A 10807-nucleotide genomic window follows, 5' to 3' on the forward strand; every position below is an offset into this window, starting at 1 on the left:
CCCATGCTGCCATCTTAGTTTCTCGGGATATAAATCTTTATATGTGTACTAGCGTACTTGTGCATGAGTACCTGTGCGCGAAACTTGTGCACTCAGAGGGGTCCCTCAGCCTGGCCTGCACCCTCTCACAGTCCAGGATCCATTGGGGGCTGTCCGATTAACAGCTTAGGCCTGCTCCCTCTGCCCCCAGGTAGCAGGCTTAAACAATCAGTAGGACATCCTTCACTCTGCAGTGGAGGTTATATGTACTAGCGTACCTGTGCATGAGTACCTGTGCATGAAACTTGTGCACTCAGAGGGGTTCCTCAGCCTGGCCTGCACCCTCTCACAGTCCAGGATCCATTGGGGGCTGTCCGATTAACAGCTTAGGCCTGCTCCCTCTGCCCCCAGGTAGCAGGCTTAAACCATCAGTAGGACATCCTTCACTCTGCAGTGGAGGTGGGAGAGGCTCCCGCCTCTGCTGCTGTGTTCACCAGCCTTGAACCTGCTTTTGGCTGAGTGGCACTCCCCCTGTGGGAGTGCGCTGACCACCAGGAGACAGTTCCTGTGTTGAGCGTCTGCCCCCTGGTGGGCAGTGAATGTCACAGTGACCAATCTTTCAGCCATTGGGACAAAACCAGCTCTCCAATATCCCCAGAGGGGTCCTGGATTGCAAGAGGGTGCAAGCCAGGCTGAGGGACCCCATTGGTGCATGATCGGGGTTGGGGAGGGACATGAGAGGTTGGCCAGTAGGGGAGGGCTGTGGAGAGCTCCAGGGTATGTCCAGCCCATCCTGCTCAGTCCCCATTGGCCAGACCCCAGCAGCAAGCTAACCTACCAGTTTAAATTTCCACATTAAAAGTTATAAAATCTCATAATTGAAAAAATATATAGCTTTAGTGTCTATTTTAAGAAAACTTTTCACATTCCAAGATTAAAACATAAAACCACTTGTTTTCTTCTACATTTTATGCTTTTTATGTGTGCATCTTTAATCCATGTGAAGATTACTATTATGTAACGCTTTGAATAGAGATTTAGCTTTTGTTTCCCAATTGCATAATTAAATGTAGAAATTGTACTTATTATTAAATAATCAATCATTTTCTTGCTAAACCTAAAAGCCAAATTTACCTATTATTAAATTTATTTCTTTGCCTAGGGATGTCTCTGTGACCCAAATTTTGTTTCATTTATTTATGCCTCTAATCTTGAAACTATCAAAACAAAACACTTTTTAATAATGTTTCAAAAGGGTAAAAATTGCTATTACAGACTAGGTCTTTGGGTAAAATTGAAAATCAGTTCATTTATTTTCTTAGAATTACTAACTCCTAGAATAGCATAACAATTAAAATACTACATATTAGAATCTAATACTTATTTTCTATTTATTTATTTAACCTTCACCCAAGGGTATGCTTCATTGATTTTAGAGAGAGAGATTTATATCTTCAAAAAGTTGCTTCCCATATTCATCCTCAACTGGGAATACAACCTGAAACCTACGTATGTACCCTGACGGAATCAAACCCACAACTTTTTGGTGTCTGGGACAATGCTCCAATCAACTGAGCCACCCTCAACCAGGGGTAGAATCTAATATTTAGATATAAAGTTAGTGAAAACATATGGTTTTAAACACTTATTCATAAATATATATGTAAAATAAATCTGCAGATCAGAAAAGTTCAATGTCTTTACATTGTGTTTATATTATATTTAAGCTTGCTATGCCTTCATAAGTCATATTTGGTAATTCATATTTTTCTGGAAAATTTTTGTAATTAGGTTTATTAATTTATTGGCATAAATTAGTTCTGCTTATCATTTCACATATATTTTCATTTCTATTGTATAACAGGTGGTTTTTTTCAGTCCTAATTTTATTTGTATTTTTCTCTTTTTATTCCTGTGACTATTATCACTAGACATTTGTGTAATTTATTACATTTTCAAAATACAAGCACTAAAAATTAATTGCTTTTACATCTATTTTACTAATAAATATGTGTTTTCATCAACATCTTTTGTTTAATTTTTCTTTCAATTTTTTCTACTGCTTTTAAAAAAATATTTGCAGGTAATTATTTGTATTAATTTTCAATAGGTTTTTGTGGTTAATATATTTGTTGTTATATATTTACCTAGATTTTCCATGACTTTGACATGGTTTTGCTCTAAATCCTATCTAATAAAGAGGGAATATGCTTATTGACCCTCAATGGCAGTGCCCATACCCAATAAGGAGGAAATATGCTATTTGACTGCCATGCCCTCAAAGATGACAGCGCCCATAGCCACAAGATGGTAGCGCCCAGTCCCCTCAGCCCCACCGGGGTGGCAGGTGCAGGGCAAGGCCAGGCCTGCACCTGGCTGGCCTGGCTGCTCCGTGCGCCTGCCTCCAGAGAACCCCAGTCCCCTCAGCTCCCCAACCGCCCAGGCCAGCCTGAGGCACAGGCAAGCATCAGATAGTAGCTGCCCAGCCAATGCCTGAGGTGCAGGCAAGCCTTGGATGGTGGCTGCCCAGCTCCCCAGGGCTGCCCGAGGCTCAGGTAACCAGGGCTGGCCAAGGCTTGCGCTGCCGCCAGTGGCAGCAGCAGAGGTGTAATGGGGCATCACCTTCCCCTGATGGCTGGGTTGCCTCCCACCTTTGAGGTCTCCCAGACTGTGAGAGGGGGCAGGCCAGGTTGAGGGAACAACCCCCCTCCAGTGCATGAATTTTCATGCAGTGGGCTTCTAGTATTAATATAATTGATATTAACATTGCTATACCTGCTAAATTTTGATGTATATTTTTCTAACATTGTTTCCTTGCAGTCTTTCTGGCCTGTTTTTATTTATAAAATTATCTCTTACTTTACTTTTTCAGTATAAAGTATAATCAATAATGTTAGTAAGATAAAAGATAGTTGAAAATTAAGTGATAAAAGGGAAACCACTAATGTTACTATCTTAGTGGGGAAACCTGAGATATTTTTTAGATACTTTAAAAAGTTAGTGAATACAAAATCTCTAAAATATATCTCAGGTTACCCCACTACATTAAACTAAAAAGTTTTGCACAGCAAGGGAAACCATCAACAAAATGAAAAGACAACTCACTGAGTGGGAGAACATATTTACCAAAGGTACATCTCATAAGGGGTTAATATCTAAAATTTATAAAGAACTTATACAACTCAACATCAACAAAATAAACAATCCAATTAAACAATTTACAAAGGACTTAAATAAACATACAGATGGCCAATAAATATATGAAAAGATGCTCATCACTAATCATTAGAAAGGTGCACATTAAAACCACAATAGCATATCACTTTACACCTGTCAAAATATCTCTCATTAATAAATCAACAAACAAGTGTGGATGAGGATGTGGAGAAAAGGGAACCCTGGTGCATTGTTGGTGGGAATGAAGATTAGTGCAGTGACTGTGTATCACAGTACAGAATTACCTCAAAAAATTAAAAATGGAATTTCCTTATGACCCAGGAATTCCATTCCTGAAAAGAACCATATGATTTCACTTATACATGGAATATAATGAACAAAATAAACTATCAGACAAAATAGAAACAGACTCATAGATACAGAGAATTATTGACAGCTGTCAAAGGGAAGAAGGATGGTAAGGGGGCTGGGTGATAAAGGTGGAGGGGTTAAGCAAAAAAAACACACAAAAAACCTCATAGACACTAGCAACAGTGTGGTAATTTTAATCTGCCACTGTGTGTTCAAAGGGATTAAGAAAAAAAAATCTCATAGACAGAGACAACAGTATGGTGATTACCAGAGGGAAAGGGAGGTAAGATGTAGAAGAAGGTAAAGGGGGGAATAAATGGTGATGGAAGTAGATTTGACTTGGGGTAGTAGACACATAACACAATATACAGATGATGTTTTACAAAATTGTACACCTGAAACCTATATAATACTAGTGACCCAGTGCATGAAATGGCGTGAGACCCAGAATCATGGGAAATTGTGTGAGACCTAGGACCCCAGACCCAGCTGTGCCACGGGACTAACCTGAGTCCTGCTGGTGCCATGGGACTCACCCAAGTCCTGCTGCACCGCTAGAACGAGAGTCAAGTCCTGCCACACCGTGGGACCCAGAGTCAAGTCCCTGCCCACCCGTGGGTGCCTTGCTATGCATGAAGCCCCATCCACCCGCATGTGCCTCTCCACGCACGCAGTCTCCTAGTGACCGGACTTTCATTGTTACGGCATTAAGGCCAGTGGGTTTTTATAATGTAGACTATTAACCAACTACCGCCCCGATGCATGAAATTCATGCAAGAGTAGGCCTTCCTTCCCCCGGCTGCTGGCACCGGCTTCCCTCCAGCACCTTGGACGCAGGCTTCCCTCGCACCCCGGCTTCATCCTGAAGGTCATCCAGTAGGACGTCCGGTCTATTTAGCATTTTACGCTTTTATTATTATAGAAATCACCTCAAATAAATTAAATAAACAAATTATAAAATAAAAAAACACCTCTTCTTAGTGTTCAATCTTAACTTAAAAAATACAGACTTTAAACAAACAAAAAATGTACTGAGATTCCTTCTATTTTCAGCTTTCTTTAAATTTTAGAAATTACAGAGTTGAAGGGATGTGGAATCATAATAAATTACCAAGCTGCCATCTTACCATTCTTCTAATTTTTATCCTAAGTGTTAAATCAGAAAGCAAATCATTGTGAAATAAATCCAGCAGGAAAACAAATCCCTTAAAAAAAAAAGTCATTATTTCAAAAGAACATTATAGGTAGAAAATGAAAAAATTGACTGAAGTGTCTCATTCATCCCCAAAATGTTTACATGAAGGCACTGTAAATATAGGACTAATAGGGTGCTTTATAACACTAACTAAACAACAAATTTTAGCATCTATATATATAAAGAGCCAGGGGCCATTGCAACCGAATGGACGACTGAACAGGCTAGTAGGGCAACAAGGCTGGCAGGGGGGTTAGTGAGGGACGACCAAACGACTGAACAAGTAGGCTGCGTGGGGCGACCAGGCTGGCAGAGGGGAGCAGTGAGGAGTGACCAGGCCAGCAATGGGGGAGGAGTTGGGGGCACCCAGGCCAGCAGTGGGGGAAGTTGGGGGCAACCAGGCTGGCAGAGAGGGCAGTGAGGGACAACCAGGCCGGCAGGAGGAAAGTTGGAGGTGACCATGTTGGCAGGGGGGTGCAGTTAAGAGTGACCAAGCCAGCAGAGGGCGTCAGTGAAGGATGACCAGGCTGGCAGGTAGGCAGTTGGGGGTGACCAGCCTGGCAGGGGGTAGGCAGTTTTGGGCAACCAGGCCTTATCCTGATCAGGCCTAAACCGGCAGTTGGACATCCATCTCCCAAGGGGTCCCAGATTGGAGAGGGTGCAGGCTGGGCTGAGGGGACCCCCCACATGCACAAATTCCGTGCACCAGGCCCCCAGTATATTATAAAGACTAGTGACTAGATACTCTACATTTAGAGAGAAAAAATGAGTAAATCTGAATTAGTAACATTTATTATTCTATATAATAAAAGCCTAATATGCAAATTGACCAAATGGCAGAACAACTGGTTGCTCTGATACACACTGACCACTAGGGGGCAGATGCTCAATGTAGGAGCTTCCCCCAGCCCACAGGCACCAGGCCAGCCAAGGTGGGTGACAGCTGGGGCCCCCCCGGTCACCCCGCAGATTGGCTCTGATCACCGGCCAGGCCCTGGGACCCTATCCATGCATGAATTTTGTGCACCAGCCCTCTAGTACTGTATAAAATATCCTCACTTTAAATAATTTAAGATGTTTAAATGCATTACAGGAAGAATTCATAATAGAAAATTTGAGGAAAATAAAAATTATAGTTTAATATAAAACATCACTGCTTTAAAAAATCTATTCAAGATAGAACTCAAAATGCAATGTTTATTAAAACATCCTTTTTTAATCTTGCAAAAATCTAAATACTCAATATAAGGTCTGAATAAAATATAATATTTTATGACTTGTACTTGGAATCCTTCCTCTTTAAGCTATTAAAACTTAAGAATCTCCCTGTATGATAATTATTAAGTAAGAGATGTATCTTCTTTATCTTTGTATTCCTATGATATGTGCATCTATTTCATATGATTTTTTAATAAAAAAGCTTACTGTGAGAACCACAGAGGGCCAACACCATTGTTTTGACAGGTATTATGAGTATATGTAGGTAAGCTAGTAAATGAAATGAACTCAGACTTAAATAAACTTTATTCTTCAATAAGAAAAGAATTTAAGAGTGAACTCTGTAACATTATAATTCACACAATGCTCAGATGTCTTTCTATTTTATGTTTTTACCATGGTGCTGAGCATGACAGGAACATTGTGGAATATATTTGTATTACATGGAGCATCATTATAGACAGGTGATCATCATTCATACTGATTGACATTGCATCAATCTTCTTCATTAGTTTAGTCAACAATCTGCTACCCCATCTGCTCTGAGCACAGTTATAGGTGTGTGATCATTCTTTACACTTTTGTTTATCTCAAAATGCATGTGCCCTTCAATTTTATAATGTTCTATATTTTGTCTTATTTTGCTGTCAAGTGTTTTGCTAGAGAATTGGTTTAAGTGTTTGAGCTACAGATCTGGGAGAGAATGGAGTCATAGTTTGGTTAAAATGTACACATGAATAGATTGTTGACAAATGTATTTGGAACTTTCAATCAGATACTTGCATGTTTTAATGTCAAAATTAAATGAGGTTGGAGTTTCAAGTTAAGAAGATTCTATTTGCTTGATCTAAATCAAATACTTTCTTTGGCTTTCAATAAATAATTCCATTACTAAATCCAAATTTCTCATAATAAATATTATTCATGACCAAACATTAATATTAAATAGCAAAGAAGAGAATTAAAATATATAGAATAGTTCTGCAAATACACTTTACATCAATAAATATAAAAGCCTAAGTGACCATTACTACTGAATAACCAGAATGACCAGAATGACCAGTCAACCAGTCACTATGAGAGGCAAGGAGGAGGGGGTGGAGGTGGGGAACCACACCAGCCCAGTGACCATCACCTCCTCTCCCGACCCCACCAGGGCCTTCAGGCCCCGGGCTGGGACAGGGAACCAGGGGCAGGTGGCAGTGGACATGGCTCCTTTCCTGGGGGGCCGAAGGCAGGCTCCCTCCTCTGGCCAGTGGCCAACCTCCCACACCCTATCCCTCTCCCCAGCCAGCAGGCCCCAATCATCCTACCACCTTCCCACTGTGGTGGCGGCATAGTGGCCAGGGAAGGAGAAGGGTGGAGGTAGGGAACCACACGGTGGCGGGGCTCCAACGCAGCATTGGCATCTGGCATCTATTCCTTCTATGTCTGGTCCGGCTACTGTCGCCTCCTCTCCTGACCCTGCCGGGAACTTTGGGCTCCATGCTAGGACGGGAAACCAGGGGTGGGTGGTGGCATACACAGCCCCTTTCTCAGGGGGGCTGAGGGCCGGCTCCCTCCTCAGGCCAGCAGCCAACCTCCCACATTCCATCCCTCTCCCCAGCCAGCCAATCTCCTGTGGTCCCTCCTCCCTATTCCTACCTCTGGCCAGCAGGCCCCAATCAGCCCTGATCACCAGCCAGGCCTAGGGACCCCACATGTGCACAAATTCATGCACCAGGCCTCTAGTTAAAACATAAAATGGAAATGAAAATCATTGGGATAGGTTTCCTCATTCAATTATTTTCACAATAGTCCTCAACCCCTAGAACCTTAAATAATTTGGGATTGCATTGCATAATCACATACACATATATAAAGTCTATTGCAAAGCCTTTATTTCTTTATATTATTTACTTGAATTCTACCTACGAAAGAGTGGTTAGCAGTATGGATTTTAGAGAAACTGAAACTGTTTTCAAAAGGGTAAGCATTGCTCAATGCTTATTGGGATAAAGAACACTTAGACATGCTGATGTTGGAGAATATAAACTGAGTATCATTTATTGCTTGAAGCATTTTTCCTTTTATGTATGCCTTCACCAACTTGAAATTTTATATAAAAACAGGATTGTTGTGGGCAAGGTCAATTGTGTCTGCATTAAGAAGATAGGAACATTCTTAAATGAGATCAACAAAAATAGGATAATAAGGATTATAAAATAGAAGGAAATGTGAGACTTGAAATCAGGGTGACTAACACAGCAATAACAATGCATGCTTATGAAGTTAAAATGAGAGTAATTATTTTGAGGGCGAGAATAACCTCTATTTCTGGGGGTGAAAATCATTATGTATTTACGTATTAGTTTAGTGACCTCTAAGACTCTGTTTCTACATAGCTGACTTTGAAAATTCACCCAGTTTCATGTGTTCTTCTTTTGCCAGATGGTCACAATTATACTTAAACTTAAGGTAATTAGAGCTCCAGGGTCAATCAAGAGTCAGATGAAAATTGTGCTAATGAAGATCGTTACTTCAGCAGTGATCAGTTCATAAACTGTTTATTCTTTTCTGAGTCAGGAAGTGCTGTGGGAGAGTTTTAGTCAGCAAACTTTGGACTGTAATGGTAAAACCACTGCATCTTACTACAAATTCCAAAGTTTTCCTTAGAAGGAAATTTCTACATTACAGAAGTGATGTCATTCAAACTTTAGTTTGTGAATTTTATTATATTTACCTTGCTATTAAAAAAATCTATTTAGAGGTTATGTTTCCATGTATTGTAGCATAGTATAATACATGGACTATTATTAATAAATTAATCATAATTCACATGATCATATAATGCATAGTTAGAGAAGAAAATGGAAGCAGAAGAGCAGAAATGACTTTGTTCAACAGTCTCAATTTTTATTTATTTATGATTCATCCACACTCAGATCCTAATATAAGCACAAACATGATTGTTCACTATGGTAAATTAAATGACCACTGCTTCACCTCTATGATTCTTGCTGTAAACATCTAACAGTCATTGATCATGGATATGTGACAATTACAAAATATTTTTGTATTTATTATTTAGTGCAACCACTTTGTTTTGTAGAGGAAGCTTGAAAACTAGAAGGATTGATTTTCCTAGTGCTATGCAAGTAATCCAGCTGGGAAAATGTGATTAGAAACTACATCTCTTGACTTTCCAGATTAAGACATTTTTCTACATCACATATCCTGCTACTATTTTAAGTTCTATGAGTTAATTTGTTGATTTTTCTGGAGTAATACAAAGAGGTAATTCTTAAAAAGAAAACAAGAATGGGAAGGAGAGGAAAGAGCGGAAGGGAGGGGAGGGAGGGGAGGGACGGAGGGGAGGGGAGTGAATTCCTGATCTTTGGACTACTTAAATCTATGCCAGATAGCTGATGGCAGAAAAGACTTGTAAGAATAATGTTGCTTATGATATAGCACTTGGTTGAAGGACCATTTGGTGGTGTACTGTGATGTTAATTCAGTATTTAAAATCTTTGAAGTTAATTTATGAACTACAAAAATATACATTGTATATAATATACCCAGGTTTTACATTTTGTCATGCTGAAGAAACACAGCCCCAGCAAACCAGCAGCTATAATTTTTTCACTAGTTCTATGATATCCAGAAATACTTATCCACATCTTGCTGGAATGTTTTTCTCTAGTTTCATGCAGTTGTGATTTTAGCTATAATAGGGGAGCAACAGCACAGACTCCTCTATTACCTCGTCAAATACACTTTGTCATACTAGCCACATCAGAGTAGTTAGAAAAAGTTGATGTAAGTTATCTAGGAGAATTTCTAACATATGGATATATTTCTTCATGAATATACAAAAAGAGGAATTGCAGACAAAAAGTGCAATGAAGTCTGAACATTTTTTGGGCTCAGGTATAAAAAAGTTAGTACCAATTAGAGACTTTTTCTTAGTATTTCATTTGGAAAATGTCAATATCTCTGCTATGGCCCAAATATTTATGTCCTTCAAAATTCCTATGCTAAAGCCCAATGCAGTGACCTTTAGGAAGTGAAGCCTTTGAAAGGTGACTAGGTCATGAGCGCAGAGCATTCATAAATAAGATTAGTGTCTCTGCAAGAGAGCTCCGGAGACAGCCCTCGCCTCTCCTGACTCATGAGGATATGAGGGCAAGGCTGCGGCCTGAAAGAGCGCCCTCAGCTGACCATGCTGGCACTTTGGACTTCCAGCCTCTAGAAGCGTGAGAAATAACCTTCTGTTGTTTATAAGCTTCTCAGTCTGTGTGTTTTGTTGTAGCAGGCTGAATAGACTAAGACAATCTCTTAAAGTAGCAACTGCCTCTGTGGCAGCGATTTTCAATCTTTTTCATCTCACGGCACACATAAACTAATTACTAAAATTCTGTGGCACACCAAAAAATATATTATATTTTTGCCACTCTGACAAAAAGTAGGTATACTTTTGATTTTTCACACCAGCTGGCTATTGTGTTGGTTGTCATTTTTTTTTTTTAATTTGACAATCTAAGAGAAAAGAGGTCAGTGCTGCTGGCTAAATAGTCAGTTATTGCATATCGCAAAAATTATTGAGGCACACTAGTGTGGCCACTACAAGCACACTGGTTGAAAAAGTACTGCTCTTTGGAAATAGTGTCAACTCTGTTTGATTAAATGTCAGTATTCTTCAGGCCCTCAAGGTGAAAATTTTTATTTTTACTACTGTATTTGCCGGCGTATAAGACGATTTTTTGACCCTGAAAAATATGCCTCCAAGTGGGGGGTCGTCTTATACGCCAGGTACACTTCAGATAGACTGCCCATAGTGCTTGCCCCGTGCCATAGTGGCCTCCCGATGCCCGCCCACTTCATTCCACATACCGTTCAGGCATCAGC

At 40.1% G+C, this 10807-nt stretch overlaps 1 pseudogene; it reads right to left on the reverse strand.

Annotated features, from left to right (window-relative positions):
- LOC102765667 overlaps positions 1–4408 on the reverse strand; it is a 169727-nt pseudogene extending 165319 nt beyond the window's left edge.
- Positions 4409–10807: the final 6399 nt, after the last annotated feature.

The sequence above is a fragment of the Myotis davidii genome, unplaced genomic scaffold (assembly GCF_000327345.1).
Source record: "Myotis davidii unplaced genomic scaffold, ASM32734v1 scaffold409, whole genome shotgun sequence".
Taxonomy (NCBI): domain Eukaryota; kingdom Metazoa; phylum Chordata; class Mammalia; order Chiroptera; family Vespertilionidae; genus Myotis; species Myotis davidii.